Genomic DNA, 13,411 nt, shown 5'->3' with positions numbered 1-13,411 from the left:
TCTCTCTCACACACTCTCTCACACACGCTCTCACACACAGTCTCTCTCTCTCTCACACACTCTCTCACACAGTCCCTCTCTCTCTCACACACTCTCTCACACAGTCTCTCTCTCTCACACACGCTCTCACACGCAGTCTCTCTCACACACTCTCTCACACAGTCTCTCTCTCTCACACACGTTCTCACAAACAGTCTCTCTCTCTCACACTCTCACACACACAGTCTCTCTCTCTCTCACACACGTTCTCACACACAGTCTCTCTCTCTCACACATGCTCTCTCACACAGTCTCTCTCTCACACACAGTCTCTCTCTCACACACACGCTCTCACACACAGTCTCTCTCTCACACACGCTCTCACACACAGTCTCTCTCTCTCTCTTTCTCACACACGCTCTCACACACAGTCTCTCTCTCTCTCACACCCACTCTCACACACAGTCTCTCTCTCACACACGCTCTCACACACAGTCTCTCTCTCTCACACACACGCTCTCACACGCAGTCTCTCTCTCTCACACACACACACTCTCACACACAGTCTCTCTCTCACACACACGCTCTCACACACAGTCTCTCTCTCTCTCACACCCACTCTCACACACAGTCTCTCTCACACACACGCTCTCACACGCAGTCTCTCTCTCTCACACACACACACTCTCACACACAGTCTCTCTCTCACACACACGCTCTCACACACAGTCTCTCTCTCACACACTCTCTCACACACAGTCTCTCTCACACACACACACACACGCTCTCACACACAGTCTCTCTCTCTCTTTCACACACACGCTCTCACACACTAATGCACGATCAATTGCACAAAGACAAGAGTTGAATACAACTGAGGCTTTATTACACTCAGATGTGTGGCCTCCTAGAGCAGCTGGCAAAATGGCTGCTGTACGGGGAGCACACATATTTATACTCCATCTACTGAGCGGAGCCAGCAGGCAGGGATCTACCCCCGTACCTGTAGTACAGGGGCCTTACCATACATACCCTAATATATGCGGCAGTGGTTACTACCACACACACACTCTCTCTCTCTCTCTCACACATACGCTCTCACACACCCCTTCTCACACACACATGCTCTCACACATACTCTCTCACACACATTCTCTCGCTCTCACACACACAGTCTCTCACACACACACTCTCACACACTCTCTCGCTCACACACACTCTCGCTCATACACTCTCACCCACGCTGTCTCTCACAAGACTCTGACAAACACACACTCCCATACACACACTCGCTCACACACTCTCACACGCACACACATTAACACACACACTGTAGGTAAGCTGATATCACATGAATAGTTTCAGTTTAGTGTAATAATCAATCAATATATTATTATATGATTCTGATTAAATCTGTAGTGAATTTTAGTTTGAGCATCATGTCACTATTCTGAGCTTTACTTGACAGAACATTGCATCCTGGGATTTTAGGCAGAGAAAAGCTAATTGTGGCTGTGCTAATCACAGAGATTGCCGGAAGAGGCTCCTGTTGTAAATGACTGCAGGAATTTTGCGGGCAGCTCAAATTGGCTTTCAGCGAGAGGGGGGTGAGCGGGAATTTATAGGTATAAGGGAGAGAAGTTTGATAACAGGTGGTCTTATATTAGTTTAGCTGGTAGGTTTTAAGAAGAAGTAATTACCTTTAACTTTGTATTGGAGTTAACTTTGTGACAATATGTGATTAGTGGTAACAGTACAATTCTTGAGATCATTATTATTCGTCACTTTGTATTAACTAAATGTATCAGGAGACTCATTTAGAACAGTGGGCAAAATCTACCAGCCGCGTCACGCCTGAAAGGCACGGCTGATAGATGCCAGGATTTCCCTCTTTCGAGATTGATCCAGCTCGTCATGCCTGGCGGGATCTAACGCGATCTCGCGAGACATCACAGGCGGGATTCAGCCAACCCCCGCCGGGTCGGAGAATCGCCGGGGGGGGGGGGGGGGGGGGGGGGCGGCGTGAATCCCGCCCCCGCCGGGTCAGAGAATCGGCGGGGGGGGGGGGGGGGGCGTTAATCCCACCCCCGCCGGGTCGGAGAATCGCCAGGGGGCAGTGTGAATCCCGCCCCCACCGGCTGCCGAATACTCCGGCGCTGGGGATTTGGCGGGGGCGGGAATCGCGCCGCAACGGTCGGCGGCCGCTGGCAGCGGCACCCCCGCCGATTCTCTGGCCTGCGATGGGCCGAGTGGCCGCCCGTTTCTGGCCAGTTCCGCCAGTGTATATTACACCAGGTATTTGCCGGCTGGACCTGGCTGCAAGGGCGGTCTCCGGGGTCCTCGTCGGAGGGCGCGGGGGGATCTGGCCCCGGGACGTGCCCCCACGGTGGCCTGGCCCGCGATCGGGGCCCACCGATCCGCGGGTGGGCCTGTGCCATGGGGGCACTCTATTCTTCCGCATCGGTCGCTGTTGTCCTCCGCAATGGCCGACGCGGAGATGATCCCCACTGCGCATGCACTGGGATGGCGCCAGCACATGCCGGCGCTCCCGTACATGCGCCAACTCGCGCTGGCTGGCGGAGGCCCTTCGGTGCCAGTTGGCGTGGTGCCAAGCCCCTTCCCCACCAGCTGGCGTGTCGCAAACCACTCCGGAGCCGGCCTAGTCCCTGAAGGTGCCGAGGATTCCGCACCTTTGGGGCTGTCTGATGCTGGAGTGACTCACGCCACTCCTTCGCGCCGGAGTTGCCCGCCCCGCCGATTCCTGCAGAATCCCGCTTCACGATCTGAATCCCGCCTATTGTGGGTGGGATCAGTATTTTATAAAAAGCTTGTCTCATCCCAATATGGACTCTCCCAGTCTACCGGAGGTGTTGGGATCTAACCCCTTTGCTTCGGAGACCTCGGGTGAGCGTCATTCAGTTCTGGCACAAACAGGCAGCATTTCTGAGGAGTGCCAACACCTGGTGAGCCAATGATTGCCACACCCATCCTCTTGATGAAACAGCTGGGGTAGAGGGTGTCCAGAGGGCCAGCCTCGGTGGGTTCCTGGCTAACTTGAGGCTTTCTGAGCATTTAAAGGGCACAGGCAGTACTGAGGAGCCTGTACGTAACACCAAAAAGGTGCATTTAAAAGACAGACTGCAGTAATGGCGATGTGAGCCATGCCACCCTGATCCCGAGGGGGACACGGCAAGTCCACGGACTTGGCACCAAGTCACTACCTGCTACTACCCCCAGCCCGGGCTGCCATGATGATCACCACTGCGCAAGCACTGGGATGGCGCCAGCACATGCCGGCACTCCCGCACATGCGCCAACTCGCGCTGGCTGGCGGAGGCCCTTCGGCGCCAGTTGGCGTGGTGCCAAGCCCCTTCCCCACCAGCTGGCGTGTCGCAAACCACTCCGGCGCCGGCCTAGACGTGAGAGTTTCGATGGTTTTTTAGTGTTTTTTTTGCCTCCCGTTCCTCCTCCGAAACAATGACACCCAGTCCATGTTTGTAAATACTTGTAGTAATTCACGCCTGCGAGACATCCGCCTGAGAGGAACGGAGCATCGTGGAAAGGTGGCGTAGACCTCGTTATCGCCACCAACGGGGAACCAGAGCATGGTGTCCGAATTGGCTCCGGACGTGGACCTCGATTTTGGCCGGATGCTCAATTCTCCGCTCAATCGCAGTTCATGTTTGTGGTGTTGCGTAGCAGAGCGTTTCGCCTATTATATAGTCAATCTGTATAACTTTAAGCACGACTTGCATTGTAACTTTCCATGTTAGTATCTTGCAATATTCTGTATTCAATATATATAGTTTTAAGTTGTCAGAAACTTTGGTCTAACATTGAAGTGATTCAGTCCCAGACCTAACACTTACAGTGGTCTCTACAACAGTCACTAATCAGGCAGCGTACTTCCTCTATCCTAAACAATGGGCAAGAAAATGACCATAAAATATCCTTTGATCTTTGCAAGCGTTGACAGAAACAAACTTTTTTTTAAATATAAATTTAGAGTACCCAATTATTATTTTTTTCACAATTAAAGGGCAATTTAGCGTGGCCAATCCACCTACTCTGCACATCTTTGCGTTGTGGGGGTGAAACCCACGCAGACACGGAGAGAATGTGCAAACTCCACACGGAGAGTGGCCCAGGACCAGGATCGAACCTGGGTCCTTAGCGCTGTAGGCAGCTGTGCTAACCACTGCCCCACCGTGCTGCCCAGAAACAATTTTTTACAAATATTTTTATTCAGGCATTTATAAATATATACATAAAACACAACTAATACCCCCAAAAATTAACTAACAGGAAGTCTCATAACAAGTAAATAATACCCCACCGCTCCCAGAAACAAACTTTAATGAGCGGGAGTAATGGACACCTTAGAGGGCCAGTCAGAGGATTATGGGAAATGGCATCAATTACTACAGGCCTCCCAACAGCCCACCGGAAGTTGAGGAACATATATGGAAGCAGATCCTGGATAGATGTAGAAATAATAGAGTTGTTGTAGTGGGAGACTTTAATTTTGCTCATATTGACTGGAAATCCCTTAGACCTAGAGGTCTGGATGGTGAGGAATTTATTAAGTGTGTTCAAGAAGGTTTTTTGGAACAATATGTGGATAGTCCGACTAGAGAGGGGCTACATTGGATCTAGTACTAGGGAACAAGCCCAGTCAGGTCATCAACGTTGTAGTGGGAGAACATGTGGTGAACAATGAGCAAAATTCTGTAAGCTTTCGGATACTCATGGAAAAGGACGGGTGTTGTCCTAGGGTTAAGGTGCTGAATTGGGGGAAGGCTAACTACGACCAGATTAGGCAGGATTTGGAGGCTGTTGTTTGGGAGAGGCTGTTTGAGGGTAGATCCACATTTGACATGTGGGAGTCTTTTAAGGAGCAGTTGCTGGGAGTGCAGGACAGGCATGTGCCGGTAAAAAGGAAAGACAGGAAAGACAGGATTCTGGAACCATGGATGACCAGGGAAATTGAGAATATTGTCACTCTCACTCCCAACCCCCCCTCCCCCCCACTCACTCCGTGTCTCACACACTTTCTCACCCCCACTCATTCTGTGTCTCACATTCTTTCTCGTTCTCACTCACTGTCTCACGTACTCTCTCTCACTCTCTTTCAAAAAGAAAAAAGATGCATATGTGAGGAACAGGCAACTAAAACAAATAAAGCACTTGAGGAATACAAGGAAAGTAGAAAAGTAGGGAGTTAGGTGGGCAAAAAGGGGCAACGAAATGTCCTTGGCAGATAGGATTAAGGAGAATCCCAAGGCATTTTATACATATATTAGGAACAAGAGTTTGCCCACTGAAGGACAAAGGAGAGAAATTATGTGTAGAACCAGAGGAAGTAGGTGAGATGCTTAATGTGTATTTTGCATCGGTATTCACAAAGGAGCGGGGCACATTGATTGGTGTCTCAGAGGGATGTGTGAACACTTTAGAACAGGTTGTTATTACGAGGGAGGAAGTGTTAGGTGTGTTAAAAAGCATTAAGGTAGACAGACGCCCAGAGCCAAATGGCATCTATCCAAGATTGCTGAGGGAGACGAATTGAAATTGTTGGACCTCTAACAGAAATCTTTGGGCGCGATTCTCCCAAACAGGGAGAAATCGTAAGGCTGGCATCAAAAACGGGCGGGTTTGACGCCAGCCTCCCCCCCCCCCCCCCCCCCCCCGACCGGGAACCGATTCTGGTCCCAGGTCGGGGCTAGCATGCCGCGGCCATGAACTCCGGCATCGCGGGCTTAACGAATTTCGTTAAGCCCGCTTGCCAGAGTTTGCGACGGCTGACGCGTCACATGACGTCAGCCGCGCATGTGCGGATTGGAAGACTCCAACCCGCGCATGCGCGGATGACGTCATCACGCATTTACGCGAAACCCGCGCATGCGCGGGCCGGGATGCCCCTCAGCCGCCCCGCGAATGGATACAGCGGGGCGGCGGAAGGATAAAGAGTGCGCGGGAATCGGACCCGCTGCCTGTATCCTTCTATACCCCATCTGTTCAGCCAAGTCGTGGTACTGCCGTGCCAATCGGTGCCATGGTTGCCAAGATCCGAACTTTACGGCCGTTTTTACGAACGGCCAGACCAGGTGTGTTTGCCGTTCGTAAAAACGGCCGTAAAGGGCTTGGACTTCGGCCCATCGGCCAGCTGAGAATCGCTGCTCGCCGTAAAAAAACGGCAGCAGCGATTCGTGTCGGGAGTCGGGCGTGAGGGGGGGGGAGAATAGGGAGAGGGCGTCAGACTAGTGTGGCCGTAAAAATTTACGACCCCCGCTATTCTCCGCACCGTCCTGAGTGCGGAGAATTGCGCCCTTTGTGTCCTCATTGGCCGCAGGTGAGATCCCAGAGGATTGGAGGATAACCAATGATGTACCATTAGTTAAGAAGGGTTGCAAGGATAACCCGGGTAATTATAGGCCAGTGAACGTGACGTCAGTGACAGTGAAATTGTTGGAAAAGATTCTCAGAGAAAGGATCTTTGCACATTTGGAAGTGAATGGTCTTATTAGCGACAGACAGCATGGTTTTGTACGTGGAGGTCATGTCTCACTAATTTGAATTTTTTGAGGAGGTGACAAAAATGATTGATGAGGGAAGGGCTGTGGATGTTGTCTTCATGGACTTTAGTAAAGCATTTGATAAGGTCCCTCAAGGCAGGCTGGTGCAAAAGATTAGATCACATGGAGTCAGGGGTGGACTAGCTGGATGAATCCAGAACTGACTTGGCTATAGAAGACAAAGGGTAGCAGTGGAAGGATGTTTTTCCGAATGGAGGTCTGTAACTAGTGGTGTTCGGCAGGGATCAGTTCTGGGACCTCTGCTCTTTGTATGTAATATATATAAATGACTTGGAAGAAAACATGGCAGGTCTGATTAACAAATTTGCAGATGATACTAAGAATGTGGGAGCTGCGGATACTGATGAAGATTGTCAGAGAATACAACAGGATATAGATAGGCTGCAAACTCGGACGGAGAAATGGCAGATGGAATTTAATCCAGCCAAGTGCAAGGTGATGAATTTTGGTAGATCCAATTCAAGTGGGAGCTATAAAATAAATGGCAGAGAGACAGAGAGACCTGGGCCTGCAGGTCCACAGATCCTTAAAAGTGGCAGCACAGCTGGAAATGATGGTGAAGAAAGCGTATGTCATGTGCTTGCCTTCATAGGCCGGGGTTTTGAGTATAAAAGTACAATTATGCAGAACGTTGGAATACTGTGTCCAATTCTGGTCACCGCACTACCAGAATGACGTGGAGGCTTCTAAGAGAGTGTACAGAAAAGGTTTACCAGGATGTTGACTGGTATGGAGGGTATTAGCTATGAGGAGAGATTGTATAAATTGGGATTGTTCTCGCTAGAGAGTCAGAGGCTGAGGGGCGACCTGATAGAAGTTTATAAAATTATGAGGGGTACAGATAGGGTGAACAGTTGGCGGCTTTTTCCCAGGGTGGAAATTACGATTACAAGGGAGCACAGATTCAAGGTGAGGGGGGGGGAAAGGTTCAGTGGAGATGTGTGGGGGACGTTTTTTACACAGAGGGTGGTGGTGGCCTGGAATGCAATGCCAAGTGTGGTGGTTGAGGCAGATACGTTAGTGACCTTTAAGACCTGGCTGAACAGATGGGGTATAGAAGGATACAGGCAGTTGATCTAGATAGCATCTGTGATCGGCGCAGGCTTGGAGGGCCGAAGGGCCTGTTCCTGGGCTGTATTGTTCTTTGTTCTTTTGTTCTTTGTATGCCCACCACCCTTGAGAAGCCAATTAGAAGCTGACCATGCCCTCCTAGACCAATCATGGACTGATCACCCACCCCGAAAGCCAATCAAGAATTAGAGTCATCTCATTCAGGCCAATCAGGAAACAATAACATAATTGATAATGCTATGGGTTGTAAAGGGTTAATAAACAGTAGCTTTCTTTGAGCAAGGCTGCATCAAGATTGAAAGTAAAGTTTATGGAGCCTACTTTACCCACAGGTTACGGGGAGAAACCGGAAGCTTAGTGAAACCTGCACCCTAAGCTAAACAGGAAATCAATTCGCTGCCCGGCTTTAAGTATTACTGTATAACTTAAGTAACGTTTCCTCAGTTACTTCATCAGAATGTCTTCTGTTTTTTTTGGCTCAAATGGCAAAATTGAATTTGAGTACAAATAATACCCAGACCTCACAACACTCTCTCACACACTCTCTCACACACACTCTCTCACAATAACACACACAACTCTCTCACACTCTCGCACACACACTCTCTCACAATAACACACACAACTCTCTCACACTCTCTCACACACAATCTCTCACAATAACACACACAACTCTCTCACACTCTCGCACACACACTCTCTCACAATAACACACACAACTCTCTCACACTCTCTCACACACTCTCTCACAATAACACACACAACTCTCTCACACTCTCTCACACACACTCTCTCACAATAACACACACAACTCTCTCAGAACACACTCCCACACACACACACTCTCTCACAATAACATATAAGCACTCTCTCAGAACACACTCCCACACACACACGCTCTCTCACAATAACATATAAGCACTCTCTCAGAACACACTCCCACACACACACACGCTCTCTCACAATAACATATAAGCACTCTCTCAGAACACACTCTCGAACACTCTATCACAATACTGTCTCACACACACTCTCTCAGAACACACTAACACACACTCTCTCACACACACTCTCTCACAACACACATACACTCTCTCAGAACACACTCCCACACAGACACACTCTCTCACAGACACTCTCTCTCACACACACTCTCTCACAATAGCATACACACACTCTCCCACAATAACACACACACACTCTCTCACAATAACACACACACACTCTCTCACACACACTCTCTCACAACACACACACACTCTCTCAGAACACACTCCCACACAGACACACTCTCTCACAGACACTCCCTCTCACACACACTCTCTCACAATAACATACACACACTCTCTCACAATAACACACACACACTCTCTCACAGTAACACACAAACACTCTCACACAATAACACACACACTCTCACACAATAACACACACACTCTCTCACGATAACACACACACACTCCCACACACAGATTATCTCACACAATAACACACACACACACTCCCACACAGACACAATCTCTCACAGACACTCTCTCTCACACACACTCTCTCACAATAACACACACACACTCTCACACAATAACACACACACTCTCACACAATAACACACACACACTCTCTCACAATAACACACACACACACTCTCACGATAACACACACACACTCCCACACACAGATTATCTCACACAATAACACACACACACTCTCTCACACACACTCTCTCACAACACACACACACTCTCTCAGAACACACTCCCACACAGACACACTCTCTCACAGACACTCCCTCTCACACACACTCTCTCACAATAACATACACACACTCTCTCACAATAACACACACACACTCTCTCACAGTCATGATGTGGAGATGCCGGCGTTGGACTGGGGTGAGCACAGTAAGAAGTCTTACAACACCAGGTTAAAGTCCAACAGGTTTGTTTCAAACACGAGCTTTCGGAGCACGGCTCCTTCTTCAGGTGACTCACCTGAAGAAGGAGCCGTGCTCCGAAAGCTCGTGTTTGAAACAAACCTGTTGGACTTTAACCTGGTGTTGTAAGACTTCTTACTATACTACTCTCTCACAGTAACACACAAACACTCTCACACAATAACACACACACTCTCACACAATAACACACACACTCTCTCACGATAACACACACACACTCCCACACACAGATTATCTCACACAATAACACACACACACACTCCCACACAGACACAATCTCTCACAGACACTCTCTCTCACACACACTCTCTCACAATAACACACACACACTCTCACACAATAACACACACACTCTCACACAATAACACACACACACTCTCTCACAATAACACACACACACACTCTCACGATAACACACACACACTCCCACACACAGATTATCTCACACAATAACACACACACACACTCACACACACACTCTCTCACACAGACACATTTTCTCAGACACACACTCTCTCACAATAACACACACACTCTCACACACATACTCTCTCACACAGACACATTCTCTCACAGACACTCTCTCACACATTCTCTCTCAGAACACACTCCCACACACACACTCTCTCACAATAACACCCAGACACTCTCACACAATAACACACACACACTCTTACACACACACTCTCTCACACAGACACATTCTCTCACAGAGATACTCTCCCTCACACACACTCTCTCAGAACACACTCCCACACACACACCCTCTCTCACAATAACACACACCCTCTTTCACAATAACACACACCCTCTCTCACAATAACACACACCCTCTCTTACACACATTCTCACACTAACACACACTCTCTCACACACACTAACACACACTCTCTCACTCACACTCTCACACACACATACTCTCACACTAACACACACACTCGCCCTCACACTAACAGACACATATTCACACTCACACACACACACACACACACACACACTAACACACTCTCAAACACACTCGCACACTAACACACGCACTCTCTCAGACTAACATACTCTCAAACTAACACAAACACGCTCTCACCCACATACACTCTCTCACACTAACACATGCACACACTCTCACACAAACACACACACTCTCTTATTAATACACAAACACTCTAACACTAACACACACTCTCTCACACTAACACACACTCTCTTACACAGATACTCTCTCTCACACACATACACTCTCACACTAACGCACACTCTCACACTAACACATACCCTCCTGCACACACACACCCTCTCGCACACACACCCTCTCGCACAAACACACCCTCTCGCACGCACACACCCTCTCGCGCACACACACACCCTCTCGCACACACATACACCCTCTCGCACACACACCCTCTTCCACACACACACCACCTCCTATACACACACACAACACACACTCTCTCTCACACACACGCTCTCTCACACACACACTCTCTCACACACACACACACACTCTCTCACACACGCACCCCCTCTCTCTCACACACACACACTCTCCCACACACAAACCCTCTTCCACACACACACGCCCTCTCCCGCACACACACCCTCTCCCACACACACCCTCTCTCTCACACACACAACCTCTCGCACACACATACCCTCTCTCTCACACACACCCTCTCTCACACACACACTCTTTCTCTCTCACACACACCCTCTCGCTTACAAACACACTAATTCTCTCACACACTCTCTCTCAAACACACCGCCTCTCTCTCAAACACACACCCTCTCTCACACACACCCTCTCTCTTACAAACACACTAATTCTCTCACACACTCTCTTTCAAACACACCACCTCTCTCTCTCAAACACACACCCTCTCTCTCACACACACCCTCTCTCACACACACACACCATCTCTTACACACACACACACGCACACTCTCTCTCACACACGCACACCCTCTCTCTCACACACACACACCCTCTCCCACACACACTCTCTCACACACACTATCCCACTAACACACGCTCTGTCACACACACCCTCTCACACACACACACACACACTCTCATAACACACTCTCTCACACACACTCACACAGCTGAAATCTTTAAACAGGTCAGAATGTAAATAAAGGAAGTCCCAAACATTACCTTCAGCAGCCAGCAGAGAGGAATATTAGTAGATATCTCTGCAATAGCACCTGTCTTATCAGAAAACCATGAAACTGTCTCACAGTTCAGCGTGAGGTGATGGGACATTGGAACATCACACCCCTCACAGCAGCGTCATAAGGACTGGGTCAACATGGTAGAGGTATCAACGGGTTTAAAAAGGAATACACGCTGTTAACTAATACAAATGCAGGCCTGAACATGCGTCTGAAGTGGGTGGATCAAGAGTCAGGGACACTTCCTGTCTGTGCGACAGAACTACACACACGCAACGCCAGAAACTGGGTGCCCAGTGATACACCCAGCTCCCTGTCAGGCATTGCAGGGTAGCAGAACATAAACATTGCCAACGCGCCAGAAACAGGCCATTCGGCCCAGTCACTGACCTGCAGATACCTGAACTCACTCCCCCTCGGCGGCTCCACCCCCTACCTTAGCTCCTCCAGACTGTCAAACTCTTCCTCCAAATACAAATCCCTCACCTTGACCAGCCCCACTTCCCTCCTCCTCCTGAATACACTATCCACCACCCCCCCCCCCCCCCCCCCGCCCACCGGCTCAAACCCATCATTCTCACACAGCCGCGTTAACACCCATCCACCCGAAAATACCTCCTCAGCTGATTCCATATCTTCACCGTGGACTGCACCACTGGGCTCCCTGAATACCGACTCGGAGCCATTGGCAATGCTGCCGTCACCATAGCCCTCAAACTAGACCCCTGGAAAGATTTGTCCTCCATCCTAACCCACTCTATCCCTTCTCCTTCCCACCACCGTCACAACTTGTCCACATTCTCCGCCCAATAATAATGAAGCAAGTTTGGCAACGCCAACCCCCTCTGCTGCCTCTGCCTCTGTAGCAGGGTCCTTCCCAGCCTCGGCACTCCAAACCTCCCAGGGAGGCCCATAATCCATCCCATACTCTCCAGCGGATCCGAAACATGCGGCAAGAGGTCATCGGCACAGAGCGACACCCGATGCTCCCTCTGTCCCCGTGCCACTCTGCCAACCCCCTGAGAGCCATCGCCAATGGCTCTATGGCCAGCGCAAACAGCAGCGGTGACAGCGGGCACCCCTGCCTCGTACCCCTGTGTAAGTCAAAGCTTTGTGAGCTTATATCATTCATCCCCACCCTCACCCTTGGTGCCACATACAGCAACCGCACCCATGCCACAAATCTCAGCCCAAACCCAAACCTTCCCAAAATTTCGAACAAGTACCGCCACTCCACCCAATCAAATGCCTTCTCCGCATCCATGGATACCACCTCCTCCGGTACCAGATCCCCCGACGGATTCATCATCACATTCAACAGCCGTCTTATATTACTCGGCTGCCTGCCCTTCACGAAGCCTGTTTGATCTTCTGCAACTACCCCCAGGACACAGTCCTCCATCCTTCCCACCAACAACAGCCAATACTTTCACATCCGTGTTCAATAGTGATATGGGTCTATACACATTCCACCTGGTCCTACCCTTTTTTTGGGATTAGTGTGTTTACTGCCTGCTTCATCGCCCCCGGCAACTCCCCCTTCTCCAGCGCTTCATTAAATGTCCCCAACAGATGTGGTGCCAGGTCCATCGCAAATTCCTTGTAAAATTCTGCCGGGTACCCATCCGGCCCAGGGGCCTTC

Source organism: Scyliorhinus canicula, chromosome 12, assembly GCF_902713615.1.
Source record: "Scyliorhinus canicula chromosome 12, sScyCan1.1, whole genome shotgun sequence".
NCBI lineage: Eukaryota > Metazoa > Chordata > Chondrichthyes > Carcharhiniformes > Scyliorhinidae > Scyliorhinus > Scyliorhinus canicula.
This window is presented reverse-complemented; position numbering follows the sequence as displayed.